Here is a 21,641-nt window from a genome sequence, read left to right on the forward strand (position 1 = left end):
GAACAGAGGGGTGGGGGAGGGAAACTGCAGCAGGTTCAACTTGGAGTTTGCAAAATGTATGCATCCACGTGTTGAAGTGTTCACATATTTGTTTTATATTGAACATGCTCTTTTCATTTGACTTTTTTTTTTTTAGAAAACCTGATTTTCTTTGATTATGGTGCACTTTAATTTAATCTCCAAATAAGTAAATAAATAAATATATATATATATATATATATATATATATATATATATATATATATATATATATATATATAATAAAAAATAATTATAAAATAAAAAAATATATATATTTTTAAAGTAAAAAAAAGTGAGGGGAAACCTGATAGGTGTTGTAGACTAGAATTACGTTAACAAACTAATTTTATATTGTCGTCGTCATCATAGTCATAGTCTCTACCCCAGGGCAGCTCTCACGAGGCGTCTGTGAGTTGACAGTGGGGGATGGGTGCTCAAGACACGCACACACACATACACGCGAACAGAGGGGTGGGGGAGGGAAGCTGCAGCAGGTAACACACTTCAACTTGGAGTTTGCTAAATGTATGCATCCACGTGTTGAAGTTTTCACATATTTGTTTCACATTAAACATGCTCTTTTCATTTGACTTTTTTTTTTAGAAAATCCGATTTCTTTGATGGTGCACTTTAATCTCCAAACAAATAAATAAATTATATATATATATAATTTATTAATTAATAAAAACAATTGATATAAAAACAGAGATTCTTAGCGTTTTAACACAATCTTAAGGCATGTTTTCAACATGCTTCCTGATCCATCAAACATGTTTTTATTACTATATATATATATATTTATTTATTTTTTTAAGTAAAATAAAAGTGAGGGGAAACCTGATAGGTGTTGTAAACTTGAATTACATTTACAAACTAATTTAATATTATTGTTATAGTCGTAGTCTACCCCAGGGCAGCTCTCTTGAGGCTTCTGTGAGTTGACAGTGGGGGATGGGTGCTCAAGACACACACACACACATACACACGAACAGAGGGGTGGGGGAGGGGAGCTGCAGCAGGTAACACACTTCAACTTGGAGTTTGCTAAATGTATGCATCCACGTGTTGAAGTTTTCACATATTTGTTTCACATTAAACATGCTCTTTTCATTTGACTTTTTTTTTTAGAAAACCCGATTTCTTTGATAACAATGCACTTTAATTTAATCTCCAAACAAATTAATACATTTCTTTATTTATTATCTATTTATTTATTAATAATAAACAACTGATATAAAAACAGGGATTCCTGATCTATCAAGCATGTAGTTTGTATTTCTTTTTTTTTACTATATATATTCATTCATTCATTCATTCATGGGGTCGCCACAGCGGAATGAACTGCCAACTTATATAGTAAAAAAATGAAATACAAACTACATGCTTGATAGATCACATACACATTTTTATTATAGGTTTTTTAAGTAAATAAAAGTGAGGGGACAGCAGACCCTCAATTTAACCTCTAAACACATCTGATCGTACTAATTTGAGCTTCCAGAACTGGTTTGACACAGTATCACCAGTGATAAAATCAATCTCTAGTAACTCACTCACTCACTCACTCACTCACTCACTCACTCACTCACTCACTCACTCACTCACTCACTCATTCACTCATTCACTCACTCACTCAGTATCCTTCAGCATAGTTACTGATTTATCAGGGGTCGCCACAGCAGAATGAACTGCTAACTACTCTGGCATGTTTCCTACAGCAGGCCCATCTGCTACACCACTGCCTAATCCCTACCCCTAAACCTCACTCACTGACTCACTCACTCACTGTCCTTCAGCATAGTTACTAATTTATCAGGGGTCGCCACAGCAGAATGAACCGCTAACTACTATGACATATTTTTCCTACAGCGGGCCCATCCGCTACGCCACTGCCTAATCCCTACCCCTAAACCTCACTCATTCACTCACTCACTATCCTTCAGCATAGTTACTAATTTATCAGGGGTCGCCACAGCGAAATGAACCGCTAACTATTCTGGCACATGTTTCATACAGTTGGCCCTTCCGCTACACCACTGCCTAATCCCTACCCCTAAACCTCACTCACTCACTGTCCTTCAGCATAGCTACTGATTTATCAGGGGTCGCCACAGCGGAATAAACCACTAACTACTCTGACATGTTTTATACAGCGGGCCCATTTGCTACGCCACTGCCTAATCTCTACCCCTAAACCTCACTCACTCACTCACTCACTCACTATCCTTCAGATAAGTTACTGATTTATCAGGGGTCACCACAGCAGAATGAACCGCTAACTACTCTGGCATATGTTTCACACAGCGGGCCCATCCGCTACGCCACTGCCTAATCCCTACCCCTAAACCTCACTCACTCACTTCAGCATAGTTACTGATTTATCAGGGGTCGCCACAGCAGAATGAACCTCTAACTACTCTGGCATATGTTTCATACAGTGGGCCCATCCGCTACGCCACTGCCTAATCCCTACCCCTAAACCTCACTCACTCACTCATTCACTCACTCACTATCCTTCAGCATAGTTACTGATTTATCAGGGGTCGCCACAGCAGAATGAACCTCTAACTACTCTGGCATATGTTTCATACAGTGGGCCCATCATTTTCACTCACACTAATACACTACTGCTAATGTAGTTGATCAGTACCACTATAGCGCATGGGTTTGGACTGTGGAGGAAACCTACGCCGACACGGGGAGAACATGCAAACTCCACACAGAAATGCCAACTGGCCCAGATGACACTCGAACCAGCGACCTTCTTGCTGTTAGACAATTTCTTGTCGGCATAAACCTAGCCATAACTGTAAATTATTCTCAATATCAGAGAGCATGATTAGTCGTATAACAATGATGTAGAAGCATGTAACCCTCAATGTAAATCAACCTTAACATAAAATGTGAACTTATTCATCAATCTGATTGACTAATAGAAATGTTGTTCCAGGTTCAACAGGTCAAGGGTGTCAAACTCAGTTCCTGGAGGGCCACAGCCCTGCACAGTTTAGTTCCCAGCCTGCTTCAACAAACCTTTAGGTTTCCAACCATAGACATTATAATAGAAAGCTAAACGCCTCATGGTCCGCTTCAGTCCGTTGTTCCGATAAGTCAACGAGGTTAATCCGGTTATGACTGCGCTATAAACAGAGGCAACTGAACAGAGGAGCTGCTGTTTTGCCTGATATAAAATATAAGAACAGTGTATTTTCTTAACTGATTATAATTTTATGGTGTCAAAAAAAAACAACTTCCTGGCAGGTCTGTTGGAGCTAAATTCAGCAGGATTATGGCCCTCCATAACCAAGTTTGGACACCCCTGGTTTAAAGTGATCTACTGTCTGGGTTGGTGTTGTATATCCAATTTAAACTAGCTTGTAATAAGCTGCCAGTACATTTCCTGTTATTTTACAGACGTATTTCTCTAGATATTATTTCTTATACACTATATCATTCAAATACTAAAAATGTCAATAAAAGTCACTTTGTTAAACTGTAGAGTTGAATTTTCAACATCAAAAAAGTGGACAGAGCAGAGATCAACATCCCATAATTAATGTTGTTATGAGTTTAGTTTTTTGTAATGCATATAGTGTATAAATGGCTCTAAATAGCTGTCCCACAGTAAAAACTCTTCATGGAAAAACGGTATAGTTGTTGTACCAAACAATGAATTAGTTATAATAAAGTTCTACTTTTCAAGTTCATAAAAGTGATATCAAGGCTTGTTAATGGGGCATCTAGCTCTCTATTATAATGTCTGTTTCAAACAAGCCTGGAGGACTCAATTAGTTTGATCAGGGATGTTTCATTGAAGTAAAGCTGAACTGTGACCTGTAGCCTTCCAGGAAGAGTTTCACACATGTGAAATGTTGATCCAAGAACATGTTCCACTAGGTGAAATCACAATATCTGTGTATTCAGCACTCTCATTATGCAAAAAGCACAAGTTTAATAGAAACAGTGAATGCAAAGCAAGGCAACTAAAACTTCTGTCAATGAGAGACTGACTGTCTTCATACAGAGCTCAGTCTGAGGCCTACCCTCTGACCAGGCTGATCAGGCTCTTTCATCCTCCTCATCCTCCTTCTTTTCCTTCCCTCTTTTTAGGTTGTCGCCATTGTTCATATCTAAATTTGTAACACCTGTGTCTATTCTGGCTCATATTTTGCACATGCAGCTGTGAAAAAAATAATACAGAACTGGCACACATTCATACAGCTATCGTATCATTCCAAGTGTTTTATTTGTTTTTAACTGTCACTCTTTTTGTTTGGTGTTTTGTAACAAGAGCATCACAGTGCAAATCTGTTATAGTGGGCACACATCTGTTTAGACTTTTGTGTAAAGAGTGTCTGAAACTGCCTGAACTTAAGTTATTACAGAAAGACCATGGCTTTATTCCATTAAGAATTTGGCTGAAAAATAACAAATGCATGTAGTATTAATACATTATTATTATCAGTGTTGGGTAAACGATTTAAAAAAAGTAATGAATTACTACAACATTAAAGTTGTATTTACAGCTCTTCCAGAATACTTATCAATATTTCTTGAAACTAGTAACTGAACACACAAACAAATATCCACAAATACACTACAGCAATGGACTTGTAGTTTTGTAGAATTGGTGTTAATAAGGTAAGAGTGAAGAGTTTCAGTGAGTCTGTGTCAGTTTTCACGTTTAGTGTCTGAGCATTTAAAAAAGGCTGTAAATTGCTTTTCTACCATATCTAAAATGTAATTAAATTACTCAAGAAGAAATGTAATCACTTCACTCAATACTATCAGAATCTCTATAAATCTCAGTGCATAGGAAATATAAATCAAACACTTTTTATTCTTTAAATATAATTTAAACCTGGCCTTTTAGCTTTCCTAACTTAAACAAATACTTTATTATCAACATGTTATTTAGATAACAATCAGAACTCTGGAAAAAGTTAAACATATAAAAAGTTTCCAAGTGATTTAACTATATATTATACACAGAACTGGCAAATGTCTTAATTCATTGTTTACATTTGAATGAAATAAACAGGCTTGAAGTATTTCTTATTTTATTTTATTTTTTTACATTTTTTAAGTTTTAGAAAAAATATATATTCACTTTGTGATTTCGTTACAGGTAGTTAACTGATTATTTTGGACTATACTCCCATCACTGATTATATTTATCTTTATCTAAAATGTAATTAAATTACTCAATAAGAAATGTATTCACTCATAATATATGTAAATCTCAGTGCAAAGAAAATATAAATAATACACTTTTCATTCTTTAGAAAAATGATTTAAACCTGGCATTTTAGCTTTCTTAACTTAAACAAATACTTATTAACATGTTATTTAGATAAACAGAACTCTGGAAAAAAGTTAAACATGTATACAAAAAGTTTCCAAGTGATGATACCATTTATTATACACGGATATACATCAAATTATATATTATATTCCGCCTAATTTCCTCCCGGTCGCACTCGGAGCTCCTCTCCTCCTTTCGTTCCCGGGCAGCTGAGCTCTTTGTAGCCGGAGGGAGCGTAGCTGCGGGCGGGGGAGGTGCGCGGTGCGGTCGCTGACAGTGTAGGACAGACAGACAGTTCAAAGAACACACAAACCAGGAAAACGTTTGATTCTGTTGCGTGTCGCTCTCGCGGGCCGTTTCGCGCTATTATGCCACAGTATTTCTCGGATCTGCTACTGTACCGCCTAAGTTACATACTGTAACTTACTTCCGTGTTATCCATTCCCTCGGGGATACAACGCGATCTGCGCAGAAACAGTACGATTCAAACCTAGAATAAAGTACCGTGCTTAAGGACACCAAATATAAGGCTTTCTTGACGCAGTTTGGTCATTTTCATTTAAATACTAATTAAAGTGCAATTTTATTTATGCTGTCTCTTTTATTCTGTGAAGTAACCATAGTAACTTGCTGCCGCCATCTTTATTTTTACGCACTTCGCCTCTGATTCGTCAGATCAATAGGGGGCGTGACATCCTCCTTGTATCTTTCTGATTGGCCAGATCCCAAAAGTGTGTATCATTGCGTCATTGCAGTTCTCCTAGAGGGCGCTGTGTTATACACACTTTTGGGGTGGGGGGATACACACTTAGATACACAAATCATGTAAAAGTGCATTTTGAGGACAAGTGAGATTTTAAGCCAGGACACCATTTTGAAGCATGCTGAATACTGCTATATGGTCAGACAAATGAGGACCAAGAAAAAGTCCTCATTTGTCAAGGTGGTCCTCATTTTACTGGTGTGTACTCTGGCGAAAGTCCTCATTTTGGACATAAGCAAGTACACACACACACACACACACACACACACACACACACACACACACACACACACACACACATTATTATTGATGATTATTTTATTATTATTATTAAAAGTTGACATTTATTAAACATAAAAAATAAACAAAATAATAGACTGTAATCTAAACCTACAGTGTCACGCTTACAGGTTGTGTGCACTTCCTGGTGTATCTGTGTTATTGTTATGTGGTTTTGTTTTGTTTCATTCATGTTCATTGTAGTGACGTGTTGGTGTTGTTTTGGTGATGTGATTGATTGTTTTGCCGATCAGCTGTGCTCATCATTCGCAACAGCTGTGGCTAATTAATATGGCTATATCTGAATGCTGGATTTTTGTATTATTGTTATTCGTTATCATGTCTCACCAGGACACTTTGTGTTATTGGGACTGCTAGCTGTTTCCAGAGAGCTACTCTGATCTGGACTTCACCAGCTCTTCCATACAGCACCACTTTTATTTTTTGTTGTTTTCTGTTTTTATTTATTTTTATTAATATTTTGTCTTTCCACCGGGCATTAAAGACCTTGCATCTTGGATCCTTGTTGTTGCTGTTATTATTTCGAGGATCATGACAGCAAGTAAATCACGTGAAACTTTCACAAATATTCTGAAAATATTTTAATTCCCCTTTCTCCATCAAATTTAACAGTATATTCAGCAAGGAAATTGATAAAAACTTAAAAGCAAAATTTGTAGCATGTTCAAGATGCCAAAAGACAATAATATTCTGGAAATCACAACAACAAATCACAACAAAAACACAAGATATATTTTAATGCACCTTTTTCACTTCAGCATCCATTCTATACATTTAAGGCAAGTCAGCGTCTACCTTTCGCCCTCTCAAAAAAACAAGCTACTCTCACTGTTGTACTCTGGGTAAGACTAGAGAGGAGAAGAGTCTGTCACAGTCCAACAAACAAACACTCAGACCCTTCAACTTACTGCCTTACTCACTTGCCATTTTCACTCTCATACTCCTGCCAGGCCTTCTGATGCTACACACACACAAACACACACATAACCCTCCAGAGTGTAACGCAACAACAAGCTTGTTTCATTTAGAGTGTGCTTGACTGCCTTTAGCCGTTACTGTTGGGGGCAGTGACACTGACCACATCACAAAAACACATTAATCTTTAAATCTCACTCACACACAAACTTCAGCCACAACCACCAAACTGCGAGCCACACTCTTCGCACAGATGAAGGGATATGTGGGGGAAGGAAAAAAAAAAGTAGGATGGAACAAGAGAGTGAGCGAATAAAGCCCTGGAGGATGAGTTGTGGTGGGCTTTTAAGTGAGGTCACTGCTGTTGTCACTGTCTGAAGTGGACAGTCAGCACATACAAAGACCTTTACGTTCGTCCAGACAGAAGAAACACTGTTCGCTTGGAGGATGACGGAAAGGGACTGACGTCCTAAGAATAGTAAAAACAGAAAGATGACTGCGGCGAGCAGAGACAGACACGCAGCGGCCAGCGTAGATTAATTAAAGATTTTTATCAGAAGTGATACAGACAGTCAGAAAGGGCCAGACGGAGATAGAGAGATTGATAGAGAGATTAATAGATAGATGGAGGTCTTTTGTCAGTCTATTTATTTTTTAGAGCGCCACGAGGAAAGATGTATAAAAAAAAACTCTTTAGTCAGCACAGGCTCACTTTGAATACATTAAGACTGAAAGCTGAGGTGAGAATATCTGTGATTGGCCATCTGTGAAATAGACCACTGTGCGCCACTAAAGATTTATACACTTCATTGTCGGAGAATATTTATACGAACATCTATAACCATTACTGGCATAATTCTCTTTTCGGAGTCGTGTATAATCAATACTAAAAGTTTTATACAGTTGTGAGGTTAAATTACAGTCATTTCAACCTCAAAGAGCAGTTAAGGTGACAGCAGGGGGTGTTGCAGTGTAGAAATCCATGATGTTTCAGTGCCATCGCAATTATCAGCTGATGTTTTTTTTTTTCTTCTCATTTATCCGTTATTTAAAATGTGCTTAATGATTGTATTTTGATACTTTGTTATTATTATTTTTTCATTCCTAAATTAAGTATTTACAAACCAGTTATTTGAGAGAAGTTGCTGGTTTTTAAAGATTATTCAGACTGCGTAAGTAAATGATTAATAAACAATTCAAATTAACATTTATATATCTTATTATTCAGGCATACAGTATATTAATAGTTAATTTGTACTTTAATATACTTCATCCAGTTTTGTGACCTAATCTAAAGTGAGAACATTTTATGGTAAGTAATGTGTTACATTACTTTATTGCGTTACATAGATTATTGAAAGTTCAAAGCAATGTGTTTGTTACATTTTGTACTTTTTGTCTTATTAGTTACCTATTAGTAAAATGACTGTCCATTTAGATCAGGGGTGTCCACACTCGGTCCTGGAGGGCCTTTGTCCTGGAGAGTTTAGCTCCAACCCTAATCAAACACACCTGAACAAGCTAATCAAGCTCTTACTAGGTATACTAGAAACTTCCAGGCAGATGTGTTGAAGCAAGTTGAAGCTAAAGTTAACAGGACACCGGCCCTCCAGGATCAACTTTGGACACCCCTGATTTAGACAATCCCTTTTCTAAATGTAAGGCTGTGGCCTGCCATCTTTGTTTCAGTCTTTTCTTTCATTGAATGCATGATTTACTTGACTACGTTCATTGTATTAATTCATTCATTTTTCTCTGGCTCTCTTAGTCCCTTTATTCGGCAGGGGTTGCCAAAGTGGAATGAACCGCCAACTTATCCTAAATTTTACGCAGTAGATGCCCTTCCAGCTGCAACCTAGTACTGGGAAACATCCATACACACTCATTCACACACACACTACCACCAAGAACATGCAAACTCCACACAGAAATGCCAACTGGCCCAGCCAGAACTCGAACCAGTAACCTTCTTGCTGAGAGGAGACAGTCCTAACCACTGTTCCTAAGCACTGTGCCACCATGTCACCTATGTTAATTTTAATTCAGCAATTTTTTTTAAACCAAATTAATTCAACTAAAAAGTAACGTGCATTACATTTTTTTAAAAAGTAACTCCAATATTAGTACTTATTTTTTTTAAGTAATGCATTACTTTACTTCAGGGTCCGAACTCTGTCCTGGAGGGCAGGTGTCCTGCTTATTTTAGTTCTAACTTCAATTAAAAACACCTGAACCACCAAATCAAGCTCCTTAGGTGTACTAAAAACTTCCAGGCAGGTGTGTTGAAGAAAGTTGGAGCTAGACTATGCAGGACAGCGACCCTTCAGGACCGAGTTTGAACACCCCTGCTTTACTCATTACTTAAAAAAAGTACTATCATTATGTAACTTGCATTGCTTGCAATGCATTACCCCAACACTGTTGATGAATACTAAAAAATGTAATATAGTCAGAATAAAGACATACATCAATCTAATTGTGCAAACAAGACATCAGTAAATCAGCTGATCAAGACCAAGGTGCAACCTCCCACTCTCCCTTGTGAAGCAAATACTGAAGTAACTGAAACTGCAATTCAAAGAAATTCCTGGCTCCATAATAGAGCAAATTTCTATTGAGCCCACTGTTAAAATGGCCAACTTTACAGCAGAACAAAGGTGTTTACAACCTGGTACAAAGAAAGATGTTGGTTCATAAAGCTAATATTACCCTTTATGACAACTGTAAGGGGGGTGATTTTTTTGACTCACCCGCTTCATTTATAGCTATATTAAGTCATTTAAATTATATTAAGTCTGCATAATTAAGGGGTGGCCACTTGAGTGACAGCTAGCTCTTGCTGGTTACCATCACTTCACCTCAGCTGATTCTGGCTGATTATCTGCTGAACTTGGCATATACATCATATTTTTGTTTTGTTTTATGTGGCTTTACACAGTCATTTGCATTTTGGAATTATTTTTAACAATTATCAGATGATATGGCATGCCGTGTGTACCTAATTGTGCTCACAAACCAATCATATGGCCTCCATTTCCCAGGTGAGAAAAATGATATACCTTCTCTATAAATGTATTTGTTTTATTTAAGATAATTTATATTTTTCTTTAGAACTAAAATGCACTTCAGAATCTGATTAGCTGTAGGCAATAGAACAGTCTGAAATGTTGTTGTACAGTGTTATGCCTGGATTTACATTTACTAACACAGACTATATTTGAAGTGTTTGGAAGTAATTTGCACTTTCCTCTTGTAGAACACTTTTTTTAGTGATTCAATGTATTACAACAGTGTTGTAAAACTCTAAACACTTTATTGCTATAGTGTACAGTCAAGCACACGTAGTCAGAACACAAACGAGTCTCAGGTAATAAAGTATTGAGCATTTCTCTCAAAGAAAAGCCTGTCTAAGCAAAATACAAGCAGGTGTCTGTAACTCTGCTCACGCTCTGCTCCACCAAAATGGCGACTGTTGGCCAAGCCTACTTCTAGCTTCCCAGGTTCTGCAGGTTGCAATGTCCCGAATTTTGATTGCCAATTGTAATGGTTTGTTTTCAATTTGGAATTTCCCAACCAATCGCAGAGACCAGGGGACCAGAGTGAGTGCTCCGACTTGGCCCCCCCTAGTCCACTTGTAGCTTCTTTTGCGTGCTCCAGAAACCTATGGGTGACATCACAGATACTCCGTCCATATCTTTTATAGTCTATGATCAAAACACAAGAAAACCAAGTATACCCACTGCATTTACAGGTATATGAAAAAAAAGATTCATGAAATGATGTTGTAATCATAATAATGTGAATCCACATTTCTATCAGGTACTATAGTCAATTAACCTAACTATAGACTGTTCGGGCCAAGCAAGATAAAACACGGACCAAAGTGCAATATATACAGCAATTAAATGAATTTGCAGTCAGCTGTTCCAGTGTACATGTGGCCTGTAAATACTATTTTAAAGACAGAATATAACTGAAAAGCCTAGATCAGACAGTCCAGCCTATTTTAATGTTTCGACTCACAGTAATTGTTATCATTTCAACAAGCATATTCCATTTATGTCCCAGTTCAGTCAAACTTTGTTTTTCTAGCAGTTTAATGAGGTAATTACTTCACTTTTTAAACTAGGCTCTGCTGAAAGGATCTAGTCTTCTGTGGACTCAAGGTTGCGTTAAATCATCTCCTAAACAGCATGTTAAATCACAAAATGAGTTCATATTCTAAGGTTTCAACAATCCTGTGCCAGCACATCTGCTGATATTGTGAGCGCTTTTCCACTCAGCCTTTTTCCATATCTGTCTCCACTCAGATTATCACGGGAACATTCTCTGGATGGATTTCAAACTCATTCGCAAAATATTGAGGCAGAAGTGTAGTTAAAGACAAGAAAAGGCTCATTTGAACGCAATTGTTTCACGGCCTGCCATCATTATAATCGCTTTGTTTACTACAACACAGGTGGTTACTTACAGAAAAAATCAAACGCCGATAACAGCGGCAGAACAAAATATCCCAGAGATCTCAGCACTGATGCTGGTGCCAGGTAGTTCAGACTCGCCTGGCCTGAAATCAAAAGCCCGGGGAAGCAGATCAAAGAGGGACCTCCTCGGCAAGCATCGCCATCCAAACCAGTTATCCCATCTGTAGACAGGCTGGGTGGGCCTTAGTGCCGTGGAGACCACCGCTCTGGTGTATCGCGCCATCACAGGCGTCAATCTCTATCTCCTAAATACACGTTTAATCCAGAGCAGCTGTAGGATTCAGCCCTACCAGACGACGCATTCGGAAAGCGCTCCAGCGAGGTGTAGAGGACAAATCAGCACATTGAATCGCGTGTCTGCTTGCCTATTTAACAGACTGCAAAGAGGTTCAGCAGCGAGAGCACATCGATATTTAGTGTTTTTGAGCCGCAGGGGCCGAATCTGCTTTTGTAATTTGTGTGGTGCCAAAAAGAAGTGAGTTACTGCAGGTGCGAGCGACTCATCATTCTAAATATCCTCATGGCCTTGGCGTGGAGAGATAATGTGTTTCTAATGTAAAAACTTCTATTATTACTGCAGTCTTTATCAAAGAGCTGTAAGGTTTGAGCTTTAGAGTCACAGAAATATTACTTTTTTTATATGGCAAAGAATGAACATCGATTTTCCTTAACTGCCAAAGAGCTCAAATACAGTTTCAACATGGAAAAATATTTGATGCATATACACCCACTGACAAAAGTCTAGTCGCCTATTTAAGTTGATGAATGATGAATGGTTTAATTAGAGCAGTAAGGTCTGACTTTGTTTAGACAACAGTCTTGTCACTTAACAAAAATAGTCTAGAATATAAAGTCATGCTGCAGTGGAAAAGATTTAATATTGTGTATGACTCCCATGAGCTTGGAGGACTGCATCCATCCATCTCTGCGATGACTTAAATAGCTTATTAATAAAGTCATCTGTAAAAGAAAGCGTTCTTGCAGGACTCCCAGAGTTCATCAAGATACTTTGGATTCATCTTTAAATCCTCCTCCTCGATCTGACCCCAGACATGCTCAATAATGTTCATGTCTGGTGACTGGTCTGGCCAATCCTGGAGCACCTTGACCTTCTTTGATTTCAGGAACTTTGATGTTGGGGCTGAAGTATGAGAAAGAGCTCTATCCTGCTGAAGATTTTGCCCTCTCCTGTGGTTTGTAATGTAATGGGCAGAACGAATGTCCATGTCTTGATATCTTAGGCTGTTAATGTTGCCATCCACTCTGCAGATCCCTCGCATGCCATACTGAATCTAGCCCTAAACCATGTTTTTTTCTTTACCAAATTTTACAGATTTTTGTGAGAATCTTGGCTCCATGCAGGTTCCAATAGGCCTTCAGCAGTATTTGTAACGATTGGGATGCAGTTCAACAAAACAATCTATCTTTTGCCAATTTTCCAAATGATCAACTAGAAGTCAAGTTATTATATGTTTCTCTTACAAATCGAATTTGACAAGACTTTTGTCAGGAAGTGTATAGTTCAGCAAATAAACTGCTTCAGGAACTTCCTCCAAGGTTCTGCTTTTACCATGGTTGCCCTAAATATTTTCTAAATTAATAATTCAATAGTGGGACTTTCAACATTCTTGATGCCCAAGTCATCCATGAGGATTCCCCATTTAATTATTAAAATAAAATCTTGATTATTAAAAATATTCTGTATATATTAAGCTGACTCATATACTGTACACACAAATACATAAAATATACAAGGTAATAATATAACACACGACTATGGTTCAAAAGTTGACATTCAGTCCTTTTTTTCTTCAGCAAGAATGCATTAAACTGATCAAAGGATGCATTCAATTGATCTAAATTGCCAGTAAACAACTTTATATTGTTATAACAAATTTAAAAATGCTGTTCTTTTGAACTTTGTAGTCATCAAAGAATGCTGGAAACTTTCTGCATGATTTTCACACACACACACACACACACACACACACACACACACACACACACACACACACACACACACACACACACACACACACACACACACACACACACACACACACACACACACACACACACAAAGATGCTAAAAATATGACAATATTTGTATAGGCAAGTTATTGTATAACCAAGGTTTGTTCTGTAGACTATCAAAAAAAAAAAAAATAATTTCTCCGGAGCCAATTTTAAAGGTTTTAATATGCTACGTACATATTTTGCAGTGCCAAGAATGGCACATATGCTAATCATGAAAGATGCTATACTGGGGTGCATTTCCAAAAACCATCATTAGCCATCTAAGGTCGCAAGTTTTGTCGTTCCAAACGACAAAATGGTTCGTTGATTTGGTGTTTCCCAAATCCATTGTTCCAATAAACATTTGCAAACTGTGTCACAACCTTGGATGCTTGCAACTATACCTTTAGAGCTATAGTTAGAAGCATAGTTACTGGCTGTATTTTCAGTTATCACCCATGCCCTATTCATTTAGAACTTTCCAACATTTAAAGACAGCACATTTAAAGACATGGCTGTGATTTACATTACGTTAATGATTACGAAAATATATAGCATACGTTAACGCTTTTAATTTATAGTGGGTTATTTATTAAGAAATGTATCTGTATATGATATGGGCCTGTGGCTTAGAACATTTCTGCAGTGGTTTGAATGTGTAAAATTATAAAAGTAGACTTTAAAAAAAAAAGTATGATTTTTTTCTCCATTTCTTAATAAACAGCCAACTGTAAATTAGGCATACAACCATAACGATTTATATTATTTATATATGAGATTAGAATACGTGTTAGCTAAGTGATTTTATATGGAATTTTCACAATAATATTTGTAAGGAAAACATATATAGGTCCTATGTATATCTGTCGTTTTCATATATTTCACTTAATATGAAAAACGAGTGCTTGTTTTTACCAAAACTAATATTTGATTTTTTTTAATAGTATGTGCGCATAGAACAATCACATTTTTTCTTTAAAGAAGTTACTCCACCCCGTTTAGAGCATCATTGTCGACGTTTTACGTTACAACTAACATGGTTCAAACATTGGATCTGCAACAGAGAAACTACAGTTTTGGGAAAAACTCATCACTACTGTACATCGTTCTTTTCCCAAACCGCAAGTTATGTGGTTGTTTGGGAAATGCAGTCCTGAACGACAGTTTTACACTTTGTGTTTGAATGGTTTCAGCATTTTCAGTCTCTAAAGGACAACGAATGTTGGAGGAAGAGCGTGTGAGAGAGAGCACACAGCACATGTCCACACATCCACATATACAGGCCCAGTGAGCAGCTGTAATTATGATGCTTGCAGTGCTAATAGATGAGCAGTGCTGGAACGGGATGGATTAAGAAGCTTAAACCGAGCTCTAATGGACCTGGATTTCAGCTTTATATGATCCTGCACCACCAGCAGCCAGCAACAAGCCCAATTACATCTTCAGTCTTTCCGTCTCTCTCTCTCTCTCGTTCAGTTTCTTGGAGGAGGAAATCTTTTTATAGAAACATCAGCCTTCTTTCTGGTTTGTGTGTGAGGTGTCTGTGAGGATCAAAGGGATTGAAGTCTAACTGACCGACACCGTGTTTGTGTGTATGCGGTTGTGTGTTTGAACGTTGGTGTGTCAGAACCAATCCTCAAACAACAGCCCTGAAGGGACTCATGCTGACAAGGGCCAAAAAAAGGCTTTTTTCTGTCTCCTGTGAAGCTTCTAGTTGTGTTCATCACTCATGGATAAAAAAGCATTCCTACGTGGGCTGTAGAACATTATTATTGCAATTAATTATGTAGTCAGTTGTACACACAATAAAGAAAATATATAGACGTTTGTTTGCAATGATTTATAGTCTTAGTGCTTTTGAATAGTCGGTGCGGAGAGTTATGAATGTGAGTTTGCCGTCTGTATTGAATGTGAGGCACAAAAGGCACAGTGTAGTGCAAATAATGAAAAGAAATGTCTTACTATCAAGTTGTCCTCAAATACACTGACAAACAACAATGACTAGTGTTGCACGACTATTATGAGCCAGTTTTTTTTAATGAATAGTTCAAAAGGATGAGTCAAAGGCTTGAATCAGCCTGAAATACAAAAGCACAGCATTAGGACAAAATGTCTATTGTGTACAAAAAAAATGGACAGTATAACTGAAATAATCTGAACTGAAATATATAATTTAATCTAACAATAAACCCAGCTGAAAACTAGTTTAACCGTATCTAATTGTAATTTGTAATAGTGCTTTTTTGTTATTGTTTAGTGACTAATGAATTCATACAAAATCCTATTTTTTTTCAGTCTGTTCACAGCCCCTGTGACATAAAAGGGCGAGTATACTTCAAACTAAATTATTTTTCGCTCTTCATTTGAGGTCAAAAAGAAGTTTGATAAGGCTGAGTGGCAATATATTGTTTTTCAGCACTCCAACACCCCCACGCTGCAGTAGGCACGGTTGTACATGTGTCATGCTGCTTGCATGCACCCCTAAACAAAACAATGGTGGCTGAGAGAAGCGCCAATGGGGTGCATCACATCTGCATTGTTTTCTATTTTGTAGCTTAAATAATGTGTCGGTGCTCTTTAGGTAAGGGATTCATCAGAATAAACAGCAAAAATCAGTCCAAGGCATTTAAAAATATTAAAAAGCCTTTATTGATATGGCCATCTCTTAGAAGAAGGAATAGGAATTCCTTTTAAGAAATAGCTTTGTCAATAAAGGCTTTTTAATATTTTTCCAAATTTTTCGAGTGCCTTCAACTAATTTTTGCAGTAAACAAAACAGTGTTTGCATAATAATCTTAATCACTTCCTTCATTCCAGATGGCACATTCATATTCCCAGGTAAAAGGACTTTAGAAATGTTTTTGTTTGTGTCAGCTTAAATTCTTTGATCACTTTCAATCTCAAGCATACAGTAGGTTTATATTCTAAACTGCAAAGTCAGTCAGAGTTGTCTCTGTCTTACTGATGGTGCTTAACATGCTCAATTGCCCAAAAAGCCCCCGACAGGGTCTGTCTAGTACCGACGGTGCAGAACAGACTGAAAAAACTAAGTTGACCAGCATTCAATAACGGCCTGACATTGGCCAAACCCCAACCATCTGCTTGTTGTGTCAGGACCTTAGCAGTTATGCACCAAGCCACCTAAAAGCAGCCAGAATCAGGCAGGCAGGCAAATCTGACAATAAGAAAGCAGGTATTTGAGTCATGTCAAGTATTCAGCAACTGATAGTTCTATTTGGTTCTAAAGGTTGGATTGTTTACTTAGTCGGCATCTTAAATAAAACTATGGATTGTACAGAAGTTCACCGCCTTGCTGGCTTCAAATTACCTTCAAACTGGTTTTCCAGCTCTTAAACAGAACTTGACGTCTCACAAAAAAAAAAAAAAAAAATCAGTTTGCAAAATGCTCTATTAAAATGACCGTATTTCGCCTGTAAAATCTAAAATTGATGAACAACAGTTCAAGTGTTCACACTTAGATTGAGTCCGAGATCAGGCAGGTCTCGAGAGCTTCCACTACTAAAGGAAGGAAAAGGAGGCGATGGGGTGGAAGAAGGGATTTTTCCAAAACGAAGATAAGATAGTAGGGTGAAATCTGTCTATTGATTGTAAGCTAGAATCAACCTGATTGGATTATTGCTCATTACGGATGAGAGGCCAGCCGCGATCAATCATATCACATGCTCCTCTTCACTATTTATGATTTTACCATAATTGAAACTTGAATATTCAGTACATGTTTACGATTTCTTAGGGTGATTTAAAACGTCCTGATACAAACCACAGTTTGAACCATCCCAGTGTAACCCAGCCGGTCCTACACCACCCAACCCGCACCAAGCTGGTATTGAACCAGCGACCTTCATGGGAGTTGGTTGCTCAACCAAGGAGGCTAAAGACCATGATCTCACTAGGTGGCCTCCATTACACCAGCAACCAATCATTTTCTGTTTAATAGATGTCTAATAGACATCTAAACATGAACAGCTTGGCAAAAGCAATACTAAACTTGGGCTGTCAGTGAAAATCTAATAGACATCTAAGAATAGCCTAAAACTAGACTAGTTAAATACAGATTAGACAGACTTTATAGTCATTCACTTCTCTTTTTTTGATGCCTAGTCTAGTTTTGGCCTGTTCTTAGACAGCTATTAGATTTTCACTTACAGCCCAAATTTAACCCTGTTTTAGCCAAGACAACTATGTTTAGACGTCATCTTTTAAAAACAAAAAAATGCTTGCTGGGATCTCTTTACCCCAAAATATTGTTGTTTTGGAACTACAGAAAGCCTGCATCATCAAACAACAGCCATGTACCCATGTTACCAAGTAATGACTGCAAAGAAGAAAGGGCCAAAACAGACAGAACAGCTCGAATTGCTTTTGTTTTTTTGTTTTTTTAGAACTTTTAGGTTTGATTCTAAGTAATGAACACAAAAACCACTTGCCTCTGTCTGCCACAAAAATACTGAAAACAATCCAAAGATCATCCAAGCTGTCCGCCAAAGTTTCTGTGGAGCCAAGGAGAATGATCTTTGTGCTTGCATTGATTCCTTCTTATCACTAAGGCAAGAGAGCATACACACATATACAGTACACACAAGCGACACAGATGCCATCAGTGCCGGCTTACTTTCTTGATTTAGTAGGATTGCCTTAACAATAAAAGTGAACCACACTAAAGTTCACACGAGCTATCCCACAGATCATCCTTTACAGCTGGACCCAAGAATGGTTCAAAGATGTGCAAAAGCGTTCACACTATCAAATCAACTCTGGTTTGCAAATAAAACTGGAAACACACCAAAAGTGCTTTTTTTTTGGAAAGGCTCTTTGGTTTGATGTCTTTGTAGACACATGAACACATCTCAGAAAATGTGTACCACAACACACTCCAATAAGAGCTCACCATTTCATCATGCTTAATCGGTAAGTGGGCTGAGATTAGTATAAGCTGGTCAATTCAGCAGCATTTATACAGCAGCTAGCGATATACTCAAGGCAGTACACAGTGGAGTTGCTTGGCAACAAACTGTTCACCAGTGTGACACTAACGCAGCATGGGCTCACATACCCCAGTATTACCAGCTCTCTTACGACACACACACGGTGAGGGGGTTGATTGTGAGTGCAAGTAGTGCTCTGAAGCTAGTCTAGGGCTTCAAAGTTCTCTGAACTTCAGAACAGCTTCATGTAAATGGGTGTGCAGACTGTTATCACTCACACACACACATTCACGAACACACACCATCACTTTTATGCTACTTTCATTCATGACATATTCTAAAGGAAAAGCAGTGACAGCATAAAAACACTTCAAAGGGTTGCAGGCGGAGATAGGAAGGGCCAAAAGAAAAGAATTCAATTTAGAGTCGATACGATGCGAAGGCAAATAAATTCAGCAAGGGAGAGAGGGATGGAGAGATGCTCAAATATCAGGAGGACAAACTTTCCGTCCTGAGGGATGGAGTGAGCGGATGGATGGACAGAAATTGAAAGAAATAAGAGAGGAAGCGAGGGACGGCGAACGCTTCATTGAGGTTGTTAGTAAGTAAACGACCATCAATTGCTTTTGAGTGAAGTGAGCCTGACACCCTCTCATCTCTCTGCTCTCTGTCCATTCCTCTCCACGGCAAAAGACTGCCTGACAAGTCTTCAAATCACTTGCTCTCACACACCCTTAAAGGAATAATTCAGCGGAAATTGAAATTTCTGTCATCATTTGCTCACCCTTGTGCCGTTTGAACTTACTTTCTTTTGCAGAACACAGTGGGAAAAATTTTGCCATCATTTTCTTGCAATTGTAATATTAGAGCTAGCAGACTTCAAATGGAGTTCAAAAAAAGTGTCCTGTATGATTTTGACACTGTATTTTTTGTGTATTGAGTGTATGAAAAATATTACTGCCTCACCAGTCTAGAAGTCCCCACTCAAGCTGGATGTGTGTCCACAGTAAGGACTGGTGGGAGTGAGTAGTCTTGATGAAATTCATGGGTAAAAATTGTCATTTGTGACGTCTACCGTGCAAGCATAATCAGACATGCGCATACGAATAAACTGCTAGAATGCAGATGAAGGTGTTTACATGCAACACATAATTGGGGTATTGAGTTACCTGTTCCGATAGGATTTTGTTTAAGCCATTTTTGAACTCCAGCAAATGCATTTACATGACTTAAAAATCAGCTTATTAAGCATAATCTGCTTAAAGGAATAGTTACTTCACCCAAAAATGAATATTTACACACTGCTTACTCACCCTCAAATGTTTACAATCCTTTATGCGGTTCTTTCTTCAGTTGGACCTGAAAGAAGTTTTTTTTTTTGAAGAAATCTAAAAACTAATGGTTACATGTTCCAGCTTTCTTCGAATGATCTTCTTTTGTGTTCAACAGAAAAAAAACAACCCAGGTGCATTCTCAAAACATACCACTATTTACATTTCTGGAAAGTGCCAAATACATCCCAAGAGGCACTGTTTTAGATGTTTTTGTTTTTGCAAATCCACCATGGGCCACTGTGTATGTTTTTTGAGATCTCGAATTACTCTAGTGCAGAGATGCCCAAACTACTGTAGGGCCCGCGCACCAACTAACCTTTGATTTGGCCTACTATCCTATTTGAGAAGAGAGGAAGAATGGGTGATTATCTTTGACAGAGACTGTCATTTCGAACTGTAACATTTTGTTGTTTGGTTTTGTAATTAATTTTGTTTTGTAAATGAATCTGATTTTTTAAAATGTAAATACTGCACTGTAAAACCCAAAAAGTTAAGGTAACACAAGTCATTTGAGGAAACCAATTGCAACAAACATTTAAGTTCAAAAACGAATCTTAATAAGTACTGTGAACTTAATCTATTTGAGTAAATAAAGCGATTTGAGCACAGTAAAACCCAATAAATGAAAAAGAAATCAAACCAACTGAGTACTGTAAAACTTAATAAGTTAAGGCAACTTAAACGTTTGAGAAAACTGATTGCAACAGACCATTTGAGTTAAGACTAATCCATATGAGTATTTATTCAATTTAAGACTAACTGGCAGACTGACTGACTGACTGACTGATCGACTGACCCACCCTCATCCTTACCTAAACCCAACCAATAGTGTTTTCAAAAGCAATCCAAAAAAAGAAAAGCCCCCTGATATTTACCATGTTTTCAGATTACTACGTTCTCACCATGTTATTTACTTGTTTATTTTATTTTTTGGCTTCTGTTTATGTCTTACCCACTTTCTGGAACCATTCTTCACCGGACTCAAACGCTGTTACCATGGTCAGCTCCTCTCTGCATCTCAAGCCTGCCTACGTACATGGCAAGCTACTGGACAAACTGGTAACAGCGGGAAAGCCATCCATATGGAGGTAAACTGTCAGCTGGTAAGCACACGGAACAGTGTCACACCTCCAGAAATGTATATAGGGCTACGATTTCAGAATGAGAATATGTTGCAACCAAAAGCTTTGGAACAAGTGAACAGAGACTAAATGATGACATTCATTTTGGGGTAAACCTGCATCGCTGTTTTTTCAACACTAGTTACTGAAAGTCAGAGCCAGACTCAGGGATTAGTGTAGATTCGCAAGAAACGAACATGCACTGTGCATGATGGGTATAGTGTGATTTTATCCATCTAGTCAAAATAAATCAAACTTACTTGACAAATTGAGTATTTTTTTAAATATACAATTTCATTGGTCATGCATCTCCTAGCAACAAACTCATGTTTCTGCAATGCCTAGTCTTAAAATATGTCATGTAAGGTATTCCATCTATTTAGGCTGTTATTCTCCAAAAATCTTAAGTAGCTCACCTATTTTGCCTGTTCACTAAACC

At 37.8% G+C, this 21,641-nt stretch overlaps 1 protein-coding gene across 2 annotated transcripts in view; it reads right to left on the reverse strand.

The window, feature by feature from the left end:
* Positions 1 to 21,641, reverse strand: part of cadm4 (cell adhesion molecule 4) — a 330,099-nt gene that overhangs the window by 202,315 nt on the left and 106,143 nt on the right.

Source organism: Danio rerio, chromosome 16, assembly GCF_052040795.2.
Source record: "Danio rerio strain M-AB ecotype USA chromosome 16, GRCz13ab, whole genome shotgun sequence".
Lineage (NCBI taxonomy): Eukaryota > Metazoa > Chordata > Actinopteri > Cypriniformes > Danionidae > Danio > Danio rerio.